Source organism: Mus caroli, unplaced genomic scaffold (genome assembly GCF_900094665.2).
Source record: "Mus caroli unplaced genomic scaffold, CAROLI_EIJ_v1.1 scaffold_8305_1, whole genome shotgun sequence".
Classification (NCBI taxonomy): Eukaryota; Metazoa; Chordata; class Mammalia; order Rodentia; family Muridae; genus Mus; species Mus caroli.
Genome location: NW_018390303.1, coordinates 13,532 through 30,104, shown reverse-complemented (window position 1 = coordinate 30,104; position 16,573 = coordinate 13,532). Strand labels below are relative to the sequence as shown.

General features: G+C 35.6%; 1 pseudogene; it reads right to left on the bottom strand.

Moving 5' to 3' along the window:
• Positions 1 to 377: 377 nt before the first annotated feature.
• On the bottom strand, positions 378 to 15,567 carry LOC110288582 (annotated as a pseudogene).
• Between the last annotated feature and the right edge of the window lie 1,006 nt (positions 15,568 to 16,573).

Genomic DNA, 16,573 nt, shown 5'->3' with positions numbered 1-16,573 from the left:
AAAATATGTCAGGCTTTTCCTGTTTTTCAGGATCAAGCTCAACAGCGATATTATGAGCCAATATTGCATAAACAAGTGAAAGATTTAGTAGAGTCAGTAAGAACCTATAGAGTCAATGCCTCTTTTACTCAGTCCCAAATTGATAGACTGGCTCACCATGCCATGACTCCTTCTGATTGGATAAGTGTGGTAAAGGCATGTCTTACGATGGTACAGTATCTAGACTGGAAGTCTATATGGCATGATCTATGTTTGAGTCAGGCCCTTGCTAATGCTACTGCAGGGCAACCAGCATGGAGCTTTGAAATGCTTACAGGTCAGGGTATATGGACAAACAATCAATTAGGATACCCAGTGCAGGTCTATGATCAAATCAATTAGGCAACAGTGAAAGCTTGGAAAGCATTGACTAATCGAGAAGAGGTATCTGGTAATTTGACAAAAATTATTCTGGGAGTTAATGAGCCGTTCTCTGAATTTGTGGCTCACATGATGGAAGCAGCCGGACGTATATTTGGTGATTCTGAGGCCACAATGCGGCTAAAATGAACAACTAGTTTATGAGCAATGTACCAAAGAATGCAGAAATGCTATCACACCTTAGAAAGGGAAAGGACTACAGTCGTGGATGAAAGCCCGTAGAGAAATAGGAGGAGCCCTTTCAAATGCAGGGCTGGCTGCCACAGTTCTGATGGCACAAAATAAGGAATAACCTGCTATAATTGTGGACAAATAGGTCACATGCAAAAGCAGTGTACAAAGGGTAAAAAGAGTAGGCTTGAGAATAAATATTATCTCTATAATATTAATAAAAATAATAAATATTTAATATTATTTATAATATAGCAATATATTCTTTAATAATAAAATATTTAATAAATATTAAAATGTAAATAAAATATTTAATAATAAAATAAATAAATAAAAATAGATAAATAATAATATTATCTCTATAATAATAAATATTATCTCTGATTCTGTTTATGTGGTTAATGCTGTATTAACATTAGAGACTGCCGGAAATTTTAAGCAGTCTAGTCTAGTATCTGAAATTTTGATGAAAATACAGGATTCTATTTTTATGCATGAGCACCCCTTTTATATTCAACATATTAGAGCACATACATCATTACCTGGACCTATGATTAAGGGAAATGCAATTGCTGATTCAGCCACCAGAGATATGATTTTTGCTATCACAAAGTTCTATAGAAGGTGCTAAGAATTTTCCTCAACTTTATCATGTCCCTGCTTCTACATTGCGACAGAAGTTTAAGCTTACACGAACAGAAGCTCAAGATATTGTCGTACAGTGTGGTAAATGTGTAAAATTTATTAATGCACCTTCCATGGGCGTTAATCCTCATGGATTGCGACCCCTAGATGTTTGGCAGATGGACGTCACACATATCCCAGCTTTTGGTAAATTACAATATATACATACATGTGTCCATCAATACCAGTTCTGTGTCCTACATGCCTCTCCCTTGATGGGGGAAAAGGCAGTTCATGTCATATCCCACCGCTTAGAGGCTTGGGCTGCATGGGGCAAGCCCCTGCTGCTAAAGACAGATAATGGTCCTGCATATACCTCTTCTAAATTTAGTCAATTTTGCAAACAAATGCAAGTGAAACATATTACTGGGTTGTCCTATAACCCACAGGGCCAAGGCATCATTGAAAGAACCCATTGTACTTTGAAACAATATTTGCAAAAACAAAAAGGGGGAATAGAGGCTATGACGCCAAAGATGGCTCTATCCCTTACAATATTTACTCTTAATNTTTTAAAATTGGATGATGCTGGAAGATCACCAGCCAAAAGGCACAGACAATGGCCTCAACTACCCAATGAAATGGTCAAATGGAAAAATGTCCTTGATAATAAATGGTATGGCTGGGATCCCATATTAATCAGATTCAGGGGAGCTATTTGTGTTTTTCCACAGGGTGAAGATAATCCACTTTGGGTTCCGACACGACTGACAAGAACCGTGAAAGATCAAGATGAATCCCAAGATGATCCTGTTATTTCTACTCCTGATGATTGAGACAGGGATAAGTATACCTTTGTGGGCCGTAGTGAGATCATGGCCAGTACCCTTACAGGTACATTCCAATTCCTCTACCTTGCCTTTGTTTTTTGCAACTGAATGTTTTTTGGATGCGCCTTGTGCACGACAAACTCCACAAGAGCCACGGGTGCATAATAGTACGAGTTTTCATTTACATTATATACTATGCTTTGTGCATAATGTGGATAAACCTTTTACACCTTGTATGTTTTTAAAGAAAAAGATTATCTCTACTTGGGCAGATCCCATTAGCCAAAATAAAGTGAGCTCTGGAGTGTTACTTAATGCTTTAACGCAAGTTGTTCAAGGAGCACAATCAGGCTCAAGTGATGTTAGAAATAATGTAACTTCACCTATGAACATCACCACTGTTATGATAAAGGGAAATATGACTATTCCCAAAAGATCAGGATGGCCTGTCGGCAATGCTACTGCTATACGCTGCATGTCCTGGTGTCATCCGGACCTTGCATTTCCTACAGTTTTTTCACCTTGTCAATCAAAAAATTTTCCTCGGAAAGAAATAGCAAAGCGTTTTGTTTTGTCACCTCCATTGGATTTTGAAGTAATGAATGATAAAGGAGATGCTACAGGNAAAGAAAATATTTGGCCATATTACCAATGGATTTTAAGTAATGAGGCAGGTGCTAGTACCAGTTTGTAAGCCTTTGCATTGCTGACTGAAACATTTCATGAGATATTGAATGTTTCTGCCACACTCTCCAATACCTCTGCTCATTTAGATAATGTGACATCTAATAGAGTTATCAAAAATATGACTACTTCTCCAATAGAAGTTTGTGTTAATCCTCCATTTTTCTTTATATTGGCTGAATTTCAAAATAATACAGAATGGTTAGATTGTACAAATGTCACTTGTTTTTCAACGCAATGCTGGAATGGAACCACTTTCTTAGCCTTGGTGGTACATCTACCAACCTTTGTCCCTGTGCCTGTTGGGGCAGATCCAGAGAAGTTCCCAATCATGAGTCTTGTGCGGCAAAAGAGAGATTTTGGAATCACAGCTGCCATTGTTACTGCCATTGTGGTGTCTGCAGCGTCAGTGGTTACCGCAGGAATTGTTATGGCCAATCAAGTTAATACTGATGACACCATAAGTCAGATAGCAGAAAAAACGTCTGAGGCATTGCTTACCCTGCAAATGGTGGATTCTCATATTGCCTCAGGATTAATGTTAGTGAATCAAAGAGTGGATATTTTACAACATAACATGGAACCGATGATGGATGTCATACAAATGAGTTGTGTGACATCAACTTCACATGTGTGCATTACTCCCATTAGGTATATTAATGATTCTTTTATTAAAAGTACAGATTTATCGAATTAGCTGAAGGGGAACTGGTCACAGGAGCTGGAAATATTGCAGACGAAGCTGCAGATACAAATCCTGAACCATAATGGAACCAGAGTGGAACCAGTGACCCTTGGAGACTTTACCTCTTGACTTACCTCTGCATTTTCTTACTTTAAGGAATGGGTAGGAGTGATTTTGTGTGGTGCTGCCATATGCTGTGGACTGATATTCATGCTTTGGTTGGTTTGCCAATTCAGAACCCAACGTGACAAGGTGATTATAACTCAGGCACTTTTAGCCATTGAAAATGGTGCCTCCTCTGAAGTTTGGTTATCTCTGCTCAAGAATTAGTCAGCATCTGAGTTCTCTGCTCTTGTACCCCACGGATTTATGGATCCATTGCACTGGGATGAGAGAGACTCACCAATCATTGATCAGCCCTTGCACATTGCTGAGGTTTCCTCATTGTACGTAATAGGGTGATCATGATTTTCCCGCTAATTCATTCCCTTAAAACTTAGCTGGCCTCTTTTGTAGAGTTTTCCCTAGGTCATTTAGCAGTTGCTGTCACACAGCGTCGCGGTATCCAAAGACAGGCAACTTTCCTCATGCACAAACCAACCTAAGACACAGGGGCTGGTGGCGATAGGGTAACCCTATGATGGGTAAGGCTGTGACAATAGAGGAACGACCTAAAACAGGAGCCGGGGCAGATGGACATAACTGCACAGGCCTAGTCCAGCATCATTTTATTAAAATTAAAAGGGAGAGATGTGGGAAGCCACATATGCCATTACAGATTGGCACTGGCTACCGTTGGCCACCACCCATAAGTCTGGGTAAACAACCAATGTGCTCATGTGCAGTAGAGTTTTTGCCAAGTCACTGCCTGGCCGGAGGCATGCAAATGAGGTACTGAAAGCCTAACCAATCGGGTGTAGACACGCCTCTCCTAGGCAAATATAAGCAGCACCAGTTCTGGGACTCAGGGTCTTTCACCTCTGCAATCAAGCTCTTCCAATAAACGTGTGCAGAAGGATCCTGTTGTGGCGTCTTTCTTGCTGGCGAGTTGGGCACTCACAGAGCAGAGTCCGTGGGGATAGCCACCCAATGGCTTTCCCAAGTTCTATGATGGAGCCAATGCCTGCCAGTATTAATACTACTGTTATGTTTGCAAATAGGAAAGTAGCATAACTGTCTCCTTAGAGGCTTCATACAGCAGCAGATGGAAATAGATGGAGAAACTCACAACAAATATCAGGGTGAGTTTAGTAAATATTATAGAAAGTTTGAAATAAACATAGGTGAGCTAGAAGTGTCAAGGATACTACAAAAACACAAAGTCAAATAACCATGGCCTCTAGAAACACATGGAAACTAGACTACCAACTTGGAAACATACTGATGCTTGAACTAGGCTCCCTACACATGAATATCATATATACAGCTTAGTGTTCACATGGTTCCTGTCACAAGAGGAGCATAATCTATATCCATCTTGTTACTGAAATTAATTCTCATACTTGGGTGGTCACATTGGCCTTTAGCATTATTCCTCTTTTTAACAGATAGAAAATGCTGGAGCAGTATCCAAGGGGATGCTGTCCTTTCCTGATGGGAAGGGGAAGGTGTTTTAGGGGGATGAATTTGTAAGAATTTGTTTTGCAAAAGAGGAGGGATGGGGGCTGTGATAAGACTGTAAAGTGAATAAAAGGAAAGGTATTTAAAATGCACAGTATTCCTATTTTTAATAAAATTGAAGAGTACAAACATCATAATGCAGTAATCTTTAGAATTCTAAAGAAATATTCAGGAAAAATATTGTGTTCCTTGGATCTAGTATAATGAGACAAATATATAGTTCAAGAGAAAGAGAGTTTTTTATTTTGAATAAAAATATTTCTGAAAGTTTTTACTCCTTAACATGATATATCTCTTCCTTTCCACAAAGGCTTTTTCAGAACTATGTTAAATAGTGGAGAAAAAAAATCAATCTAATTATTTTGATAAATGATAACCTAACTTGGCACTTTGGAAATTTCATATATTCAGCAGGGCATACAAACAAAAGAGCAGATATCATTGTTATCCCTGAATGAATCTTCTGAGTCCTGGTCTCCAAGGCATACTACATATTGAGGGTAGGATCTGTGAAAAAAATGCATTATAAAAATAAGGACAATATTCTAATGGACAAGCAACCAGTGATACACAAAACAGAAATCTACTGAAAGACCTCGTTTCAAACAATGATATCATAATAAATGTCAATGTTTTTTTTTCCAAATAAAAAGTGTAAATGCATGATGATTTATATATTATGAAAGATAAAAATGTGTGTAAGAATAAGAAAGATAGAATATCTGGAGCAGTGTAAAGTAAATCAGTAAATTAAGAAATACCAAGTATTTATTCCATGACAAAGCAAAAGTAGAACACATAGTAGGGAATTATGCTACATTTTAAGAATTAAAATTATTACTAAATTACCTGACCTATATCTGTAGCCCACACCATCATTTCCTTAGACATATATAGTTGTTGACCACTTGGAAAATGTTCTGAAAAACTTCCTATTTTCATTTTAAGTCCATAATATTTTTGAAAATCCATGATATAAAAAATGGCATACACTGTATCCAATTTTAAATTCTGGCTCATGGTGATTAGGTCTCCAGCAGGATTTACAAATTATAAGGTCTTCAGAAAAGAGAACATATAAAGTTCATTTGTCATTTTAGGTTCAACTAGGCTTACACATTAGAAGAGAAAGTATTACATTTAGATAGTTTTCAATTTTTACTATCTTTTTCAGAATTCTAAATTTTCTTGAAGTATACAGTACTAAAGATGAAAATAAATTTCATGTAGATGTAATATTCATTCCACTTTTTAGACTAATACAGTTTTATTGCTGGATTTGTTTCTCTAACACATACACTTCTGATTTTTATGTTTGGAGAGTAATGACACGTTCTCTATGGTTTATCTGCTAATAGTGATATTTAACCACAAGCAATGGAATAGAAATTATTAATACGTGAAGTAAATGGAAAAGTACTTGATATTCCTTGGTATCTATTTAGTAAATTGATCAACAACATTTCAATAACATAAAAGAAATGCCATTTTTATTGTTATTTAATAATTTCATGAGAAAAATAATACAGGAGTCAAATATTTGGACAAAAATTCATGACTAAGATTGTGAATACTGACTTGTATAGCAATGTGGGCTGTGTCATAATTTATGACATTAACATGATCTGCCACCTATGAAATATTAGAGAACAGAAATACATTCATTCATGGGTGAAATTACTTATTAACATGGCTTCGGACCATGTGGTTCTATTAAAGAACTCAAACCATATAAATGCTATTTAGTGTAAGTCTCATTTCCTTAAAAGTTTCTAATTCCAGTTCCTTCACAGCATTCTTTGACCATGTGTCTACTTATTGCAGGAGCATCTCATGGAGTGATTGGGCCACAGCATATATACAACTGGACAATTCTTCAGCTTTTTTTTTTTTATTGCTTTTTAAAATATTTTTATTAGGTATTTTCCTCATTTACATATCCAATGCTATCCCAAAAGTCCCCCATACCCTCCCCCCCACTCCTCTACCCACCCGTTCCCACTTTTTGGCCCTGGCATTCCCCTGTACTGGGGCATATAATGTTTGCAAGTCCAATGGGCCTCTCTTTCCAGTGATGGCTGACTAGGCCATCTTTTGATACATATGCAGCTAGAGTTAAGAGCTCCGGGATACTGGTTAGTTCATAATGTTGTTCCACCTATAGGGTTGCAAATCCCTTTAGCTCCTTGGGTACTTTCTCTAGCTCCTCCATTGGGGGCCTGGTGATCCATCCAATAGCTGACTGTGAGCATCCACTTCTGTGTTAGCCAGGCCCCAGCATACTCTCACAAGAGAGAGCTATATCTGGGCACTTTCAGCAAAATGTTGCTAGTGTGTGTAATGGTGTCTTTGTTTGGAAGCTGATTATGGGATGGATCCCCCGATATGGCAGTCTCTAGAATGTCCATCCTTTCGTCACAGCTCCAAACTTTGTCTCTATAACTCCTTCCATGGGTGTTTTGTTCCCAATTCTAAGAAGGGGCAAAGTGTCCACACTTTGGGCTTCGTTCTTTTTAAGTTTCATGCATTTAGCACATTGTATCTTATATCTTGGGTATCCTAAGTTTCTGGGCTAATATCCACTAATCAGTGAATACATATTGTGTGAGTTCCTTTGTGATTGGGTTACCTCACTCAGGATGATGCCCTCCATGTCCATCCAATTGCCTAGGAATTTCATAAACTCATTCTTTTTAATAGCTGAGTAGTACTCCGTTGTGTAAATGTACCACAATTTCTGTACCCATTCCTCTGTTGAGGGGCATCTGGGTTCTTTCCAGCTTCTGGATATTATAAATAAGGCTGCTATGAACATAGTGGAGCATGTGTCCTTCTTACCAGTTGGGACATCTTCTGGATATATGCCCAGGAGAGGTATCGTGGGGTCCTTTGTCTAGTAATATGTCCAAATTTCTGAGGAACCGCCAGACTGATTTCCAGAATGTTTGTACAAGATTGCAATCTCACCAAAAATGGAGGAGCGTTCCTCTTTCTCCACATCCTTGCCAGCATCTGCTATCATCTGAATTTTTAATCTTAGCTATTCTGACTGGTGTGAGGTAGAATCTCAGGGTTGTTTTGATTTACATTTTCCTGATGATTAAGGATGTTGAACATTTTTTCAGGTGCTTCTCTGCCATTCAGTATTCATCAGGTGAGAATTCTTTGTTCAGCTCTGAGCCCCATTTTTTAATGGAGTTATTTGATTTTCTAGAGTACACCTTCTTGCGTTCTTTATGTATATTGGATATTAGTCTCCTATCTGATTTAGGATAGGTAAAGATCCTTTCCAAATCTGTTGGTGATCTTTTTGTCTTGTTGATGTTGTCTTTTGCCTTGCAGAACCTTTGCTACTTTATGAGGTCCCATTTATTGATTCTCAATCTTAGAGCACAAGCCATTGCTGTTCTATTCAGGACGTTTTCCCCTGTACCATATCTTCGCGGCTTTTCCCTACTTTATCCTCTATAAGTTTCAGTGTCTCTGGTTTTATATGGAGTTTCTTAATCCACTTAGATTTGACCTTAGTACAAGGAGATAGGAATGGATCGATTCACATTCTTCTACATGATAACCACCACTTGTGCCAGCACCTTTTGTTGAAAATGCTGTCTTTTTCCACTGGATGGTTTTAGCACCCTTGTCAAAGATCAAGTGACCATAGGTGTGTGGGTTCATCTCTGGGCCTTCAATTATGTTCCATTTTTCTACTTGTCTGTCGCTATACCAGTACCATGCAGTTTTTATCACAATTGCTCTGTAGTACAGTTTAGGTTAGGCATGGTAATTCCACCAGAGGTTCTTTTAACCTTGAGAAGAGTTTTTGCTATCCTAGTTTTTTTGTTATTCCAGATGAATTTGCAGATTGCTCTTTCTAATTCGTTGAAGAATTGAGTTGCAATTTTGATGGGGATTGCATTGAATCTGTAGATTGCTTTTGGCAAGATAGCCATTTTTACTATATTGATCCTGCCAATCCATGAGCATGGGAGATCTTTCCATCTTCTGAGTTCTTCTTTAATTTCTTTCTTCAGAGACTTGAATTTCTTATCATACAGATCTTTCATTTCCTTAGTTAGAGTCACACCAAGGTATTTTATATTATGTGTGACTATTGAGAAGTGTGTTGTTTCCCTAATTTCTTTCTCAACCTGTTTATCCTTTGTGTAAAGAAAGTCCATTCACTTGTTTGAGTTAATTTTATATCCAGCTACTTCATTGAAGCTGTTTATCAGGCTTAGGAGTTCTCTGGTGGAATTTTTAGGGTCACTAATATATACTATTATATCATTTTCAAAAAGTGATATTTTGACTTCTTCCTTTCCAATTTGTATCCCCTTGATCTCCTTTTGTTGTCTAAATAACAGAAGCAATTCTTCAGCTTCTTACAGTTAGATGGTGACAAAGAAATTATAAAATATGTCCATCATAGTTGATTTAGGGAAAAATTACTACTGTAATTTGAGGGGTGTACTGTATGGATACATTGTTCAAAACCAGACATTTCAGGTTGCAGGTATAAAAAAAAATGAAAGTCCCAGTGGAGGTGTATAGCAAGAAATCTCCTATCATTGTGATCATTTCAAATTGTGACAAACTAACTCAGATTCTCCAAATGCCTTTAGATTTTCGCAGAATGTGGGCAAAATGTATGGGCAAGTTTTGGACTCTATAAACTATCATAACTTTTGCTGATGACATTATGATTTTCTTATTATTCATAAAATACTCTTTAAGATCCATGATCTTCTCAGTTTCGATAATAATCGTAAGTGATAAACAAGCAATGTGGTTTTGCATTTCTCCTCTCAATTTTGAAGGGAATTGAATTCCATGGTCATCATTTGTAATGATCAGACCTATCCAGTTCTATGTGAAATGAACCATTAGGGACACCATAGCTAGTGGTAGAGATGTGTCCTTAGGAGATATCTGGTAAAGATTAGGAAATTGTTCATTATCACTCAGACGAAGATGAAAAAGCCCACAGTAATGCTGAAACATACAGAACATAGGCAACACTATGAACATGATAGAGTGCAGAGGGATCCTTTTAATATTGGAGTGTGCTTGAGCAAAGTACAATCATGTTAGAAAGTGTTTATTTTCCATCTCATTATTACAATTATATCTACCTTTTTGTGATTCTCTAAAGAAGTATAAGTATACTAAGTCTTCTGGTATAACATTTCAAAATACTGCTGACTAACATGCCCTTTTATGATATAGCTGTTTTGCTTGCCACAAAGCATATTTATGTATTTATGCTTGATAGGTCATAATAAAAGAAACTTCTTTCTCTGCTTTTTAATTGCCTTCAAACTCAAAAAGTCTCACTGATGTCAGAAAGTATTTCCTTAAAATTAATCCATCTTGACTTACCTCAGGAATGCTGAAAATGTACAAGAATTGTCCAAATCTTGTAGATACTCTTGAATTAGGCATTGTAAGTACAATTAAATATCGTCTCTATTTTGTGCAGTAGTAATTCAGAGTAAGTTCCTCACTTTTCAAATTCAAACTAGTTTTCTCACTATTTCGGTAGATCACATAGAATATTAACTATCAGAAAAATGTTGGTAAAATGTGGCAGTTCTCATTTATTTCTTCCATGGCAAGATGAACAGAGAAAATCAAATGGTTGGTCTTGGGTTTCACCCTGCAGACAGAGAAATAGGGAATATAATTCAGAAAACTGTACAAGAAACATCCAAAAAATCCTAGAATAAAGAGAAGAAGTCAACACAAAAATTCTACAGTTATGTACTGGTTTTTACTGACAGGTAAGGGAATATAGAAAATAAATTTCTAGGATTTTATACAGCCTACAAATGCAAATGACAAAACTATCAAAAGCCTTCTACATTTTCATAATGATGGCTCAAGATATGGTTAGATGTAATCTGCGGCAATATGATCACATTGCACTTTCCCCTATAATTCATTTTACTCTAAACTTAATCTTGTTCAAAAATACCTAAAACCCAAATTTAAAATTTTTACTAGTATGTATTTAAGTGGAATATCTCTTCATACTACAAATACTATATCCACACAAGATTCCCATTTGAGATTTAAACTTGTATTAAATTTTATTGTCTCTTCCCCATCATAACCATATTTTGGAGAATCCTAATTTATTCACATTGTTCTAATATCATATTTCTTTGGAAGTAGATCACAAATCATGTATGTGCATCAATAATTCAATTTTTTACTTCTAAAAATGATTGGCTTATTCAATGCTGCTCTCATGTTTATAATAATGATATAAATGTCCAAGTATTGGTGACAAATTAACAGTGAATAATCATATACAATCTGTTTTGAGTATGTACAAAATAGCATGAGAAACATACATTGTTTTGGAAACATATCTGCTATGTAATATAAAAGGTTTTAAAGGAAGTTTATTATCTACTACTACTACTACTACTACTACCACTACTACTACTACTACTACTACTACACACACACACACACACACACACACACACACACACACACACACACATTTGTAAATGATCATGACTACAGAAAAACTTAAAAACTGAGTCATGCATGCATCCAAAATATATTTTCTACACAAAGTTTACTGTTTGTTGTTAAAGTTGAAATTCTTGACTTGATGTTTTCCTTTTAATAGTCAAAAGAAATTATAACATTTCCCTAAACCTTTCTTCTTCTGCAATACGTGAAAACACATACAGTGAAAATTCATGTAGTTAAATTGTTAGAGAGCTAGACATAAAACTTCACATACTTCTAAATCCATTCCAGTAGTGACCTGCATGATGAGCCTGGAAAGCCTAGAAGCAATCCCAAAACAAATAGTTTCATGGAAACTTAACCTCCTGGAACCTTGGCATTCCCACAGCTAGAATGCCCCAAATTTGTCACTGCAATATTGTGGAAGGTCTTGCATGCTTTTTTATAGTATTTTACTGGATAAGAGTTAAAAGTCTCAGGGCAGGCTTAACAAAATTATGCCTAGAATCTCCATTAAAGTCAGGTATTCCAAACTATATTACATATTAGGAGAAAGTTGGTGAATTTTTCTGACAAATGGAGATTCCCTACAGATACTTAAAAGAGCAGCCAAGTTACTCTCATATGCAAAAATTTACCAAAGCCTAGGAAATAGATGGTTGTAGAATTGCATTATTCATGATAAGAACTGCTAGTGAAGAATCCCTGGTGCTAATTTTCACAAGGCATAAATTGTGACTAGGGTGTGAAATCCTTACCTGTCATTAGCTGACTCTAGGCAGGGCTGTTTTATCTTTACTATAAACATTGCCTGGTTCCTGTCAATCCTTTGAAGGCATTCCTCTGTTTTGTGTCAGATACTTTGATGAACCTTGCCTGCTGTGACACCCTACTCCTTTGTTTTCTGTATTATACAGCCTGCTGTGCACTTTGTGAAAAATTACATCCAGGTACAGCACTCTGTTGTGTTCATATCTGTTTGTCACCTGTTTTGTAGCCAACTCCATGCCCACCTGTCTGGAACCCTAATTTTCCACTGATTGAAAGAGGACTACTTAGCTCATCCATGGCAGAATGGTGCTTGAATAGGGACTCCCAGACAGGTAAGACTTTATCTCTTTTTCTTCTTTACTTTTCAGGCAAGTATAGGACCTCATCTTAGTGCTGCAGACCGACTGATACAGGCTCATCAGTTTTAGGATGACTAGTAAGCTTTACCATGGGGCAGTATGACATTAAAACATGTATAGACATCTCACCAACCATAGAAAAGGCCACATTATGGCAATGAAAGGACAGAAACTCAGTACAATTTTAAGAAAACCTATGAGAATGAAAAGCTTTCTCAACAAAATCTTGTTGGCATATGCCATAGTTTCTGCATTTTGTGGCTGATTATGGGATGGATCCCCTGGGTGGGGTAGTCTCTGGATGGTCCATTATTTTGTCTTACCTCCAAACTTTGTCTCTGTAACTCCTTCAATGAGTATTTTGTTCCCTTTTCTAAGGAGGAATGAAGTTTCCACACATTGGTCTTCCTTATTCTTGATTTTTTGTGTTTTGCAAATTGTATCTTTGGTATTCTGTTTCTGGTCTAATATCCCCAGGAGCTCATGTTTCTAGCTGCATATGTAGCAGAACATGGCCTAGTCGGCCATTGTTGGGAAGAGAGTTCCCTTGGTCTTGCAAACTTTATATGCCCCAGTACAGGAAAAGTGCGAGTGGGTAAATAGGGGAACAGGTCAGGGGAGGGTATAGGGGACTTTTGGGATAGTATCTTAAATATAAATGAAGAAAATATTTAATAAATTTTGAAAAAATAAAAAGCTTTCTCAGGGGAATAAAGTTCCATGTTTTGGTTTTAAAATCTGGTACACTCTAGGAAGGATTGTAAAAATCCCTCAGGAAACAAGAAGGGCCTTATTCCAGGTCTCTGCCCACACTGTGGTGAAGAGAATGTTGGCGGAATGAATGTCAATCAAAGTCCCATTGGCAACATACTTTTAAAAGAGAACACTTAGACATATTGTCTCATTAGCTAGAAAATTTTGAAATTAAAATTAATTACAAATACCATTTCCTTATATATGATAAGGCTTATATGAAATATCTTGCTTATCACAGGCTAATGGGAGATGGGCAAATGTTTTTCTCAAGATTTACTTGTTCAAACAACTCAACTTCCTGTACATACTTCCTCATCTCTATCTCAACATTTGGACTTAAGGAGCATCTCCTCCATCCTACACTTTACTATAAATACTGATTTTTTTTTATTAAATACTCATTTTCTCTATTATATTATCCCCATAACTCTACCAATTTCTTCTAAATATTTTTCTTTAATCTACTCAAAAGTCACAAATATTCATCATCACCATTTTTATTTTATTCTTATATATTCTACTGAAAGGATAATAGAATCTTTAACTAAATGTGTCAATGTTACTGTACAAATCTCTCTCTCTCTCTCTCCCTCCCTACCTCCCTACCTCCCTCCCCCCTACCTCCCTCCCCTTGCTCTCCCTCTCCCTCTCTCCCCCCCCCTCTCTCTCTCTCACACACACACACACACACAAACAGAGAGAAGAATGATGTCATTTTTAAGGTGATATTGAAACTTTAAAATGTCATTTTTGATAAATGTCCTTCAATATTGTGAAGAAATTATCACATTGTCTTCAACATAAATTTCAAATACAGTAACTACATTTAAAAAGATGTTACATAAAATGTATATTAATTTATATAAAGTATACACAATCTTTATAAATCCAAACACCCTTAATAGTATAAGGATAAAAGAAATAAATTTAAATGTTGAATGAGTATAGTAGATGAAAATATATAGTAATATTGAGAAATAAAATTCTGAATTCTATAAATGACAGTCTTGGTAATGGAAAATTCTGTACCCATTGTACTCCTCTCTCAAATTTGATAAGGTATCACAAACATCATATTTTATTCTAGCACTTAAAAATAGAAATAGCAAGTCGTAGTTTGTAAGGGCATCTTTCAATGAAACTAATTAACAAGTTATCTGTTGAAATAGGGAGATGCTTCATAAGTTTCTAATTTATAAATTTACATACGTTTCTGATATTTGTTAGTGCAAAAAAATATGTGGCAATGTCTTTGAAACAGAATGTAAAAGAAAGGGAAGAAAATTCTCCTTGTGAGAAAAATAGTTCTCTTAGTATTGACTTCTACTGTGGGATTCATAAATCACAACATTTTGAAATTATAATAGATAGATTATTTGAACAAAATCTGTATGTCTTCTTAATACACATATCCAAATAAAATAAGGGCAGATATCCAAATAGGTAATGTATAGGACTTGGACATCCATGCTGACAGATCAAACATTAGCAGACAAATAAAGAATACTTTATTGTAGTCTCTATGAAATAAGCAAAATCAATGTTTATTCTAATTTTCTTAGGTAAATCCCAGGACAAAATAAGTTGGAAATTGGCAAATTAAGGGAGTCTCTCTAGTAGCATTGTCAATACCATGGGTCATTCTTTCAGCATTTACCTAGAAATTGTGACTCAAAAATGAAAAAAAAAAAAAAACTAAAGACAATAAGGTACACATAAAACAACGAGAATGGGGAAAATAATCAGCATTGAAACATAAAATAATTTTTGGATATCTACTAGAAAGTGAGAGCCAGAAGACACATGTATCATTGTCTATATCCCAGCACCTGTAGAATGCTTTGTATCCTATGATAAAGTAAAATATGCTAATGCAGTATGCACTTACTTCTTCTCTAGATTCCAACTGAAATAATCATTCTTCACGTAACCATACTTTGTTTAAATAGAAAAGAAATGAATAGATTCTTTATCTCCTAGATAATTTTCTGAGTTTTTTATTCTTCTACCTGAGCAAAATGCAGCATATACAGTCATATAGACAGAATCTCTATAATTTTCTGAGTGTTTTTATTCTCCAAAAGCATCTGGGGTTACTCAAATGACAAAAAATAGGGGAAATCTTCAGAAACCAGAAGACAGAGATCATAGAAAACATCTTTTTCCTGTCAGTACGATTTCTATCTGAGCAAAATGCAGCATATACAGTCAGATAGATAGAATCTCATGTATTAATATTTTGTGAACCCAACCAACTGCCACAATTTATTGCTGTACTTACTATGAAAGGACAAATATACTTTTCTTAGCAATTTACTTTTTAGTTCTTTGTTTGCCTCTGGAGGATTCTGATGAACTCTATGGCTTTGGATCACCATCTGAGTTCATATATTCAGTTAACAAATAAGGGGTAATAAGTTTCTTCATTGTTATACTTTCATCCATATACCTTATGATTCCATCCATGTTAGAAGACATGAAAATAAGGCATGGTTCCTCTTGGGCAAATTTTCTAACAAGCCTAGCTCATTAAATCAGTTTTCTGATGACCATTTAAAACAGTTAACTCAGATTACATCAAGTACTCCAAATGAGCTTTACTAGAAATTTTTCCAATGACTCCAATTGAAATCAATTGAACTCAGTAATAAACAACTTAACAATATCATGCAATACCTGCATGTGTCCCCATCACATGTAGATATTAATTTTATAACTATTCTTTTGCAATGTCTTCTTATTTATTTAATTCATAACTATGAATTGAATTACTTTTGCGTTAGTGTTATTGAAGAATGAATAATTTGAATATAAACTTTTCATGATCTTAGTATGTAAAAGCTGATTTTGTAGGAAAGAAGGGTAGTAAAATTTTATTATGTGTTAGAAAACAGTTTCTAAAATATATGGGTTTTGGAATTCATTTGCTTTTGTTTTTTGTTTTTCCTACTTGCTATATTATATTTCATTGGCCTTACTGTCACATCGCAAAATTTTTTAATATTTTTCTATATAGTTCTTTGATAGTCTTATTTTCCCACTATTTGTTGATTATAATACTATTCTTATGTAATACTTTCAATTCCTTCACTTATCATCCATAGAACATTGTTTACTTTACTTTTTACCTCTATGGTGTCTACTTTTTGCTGGAAAGAGTGTTT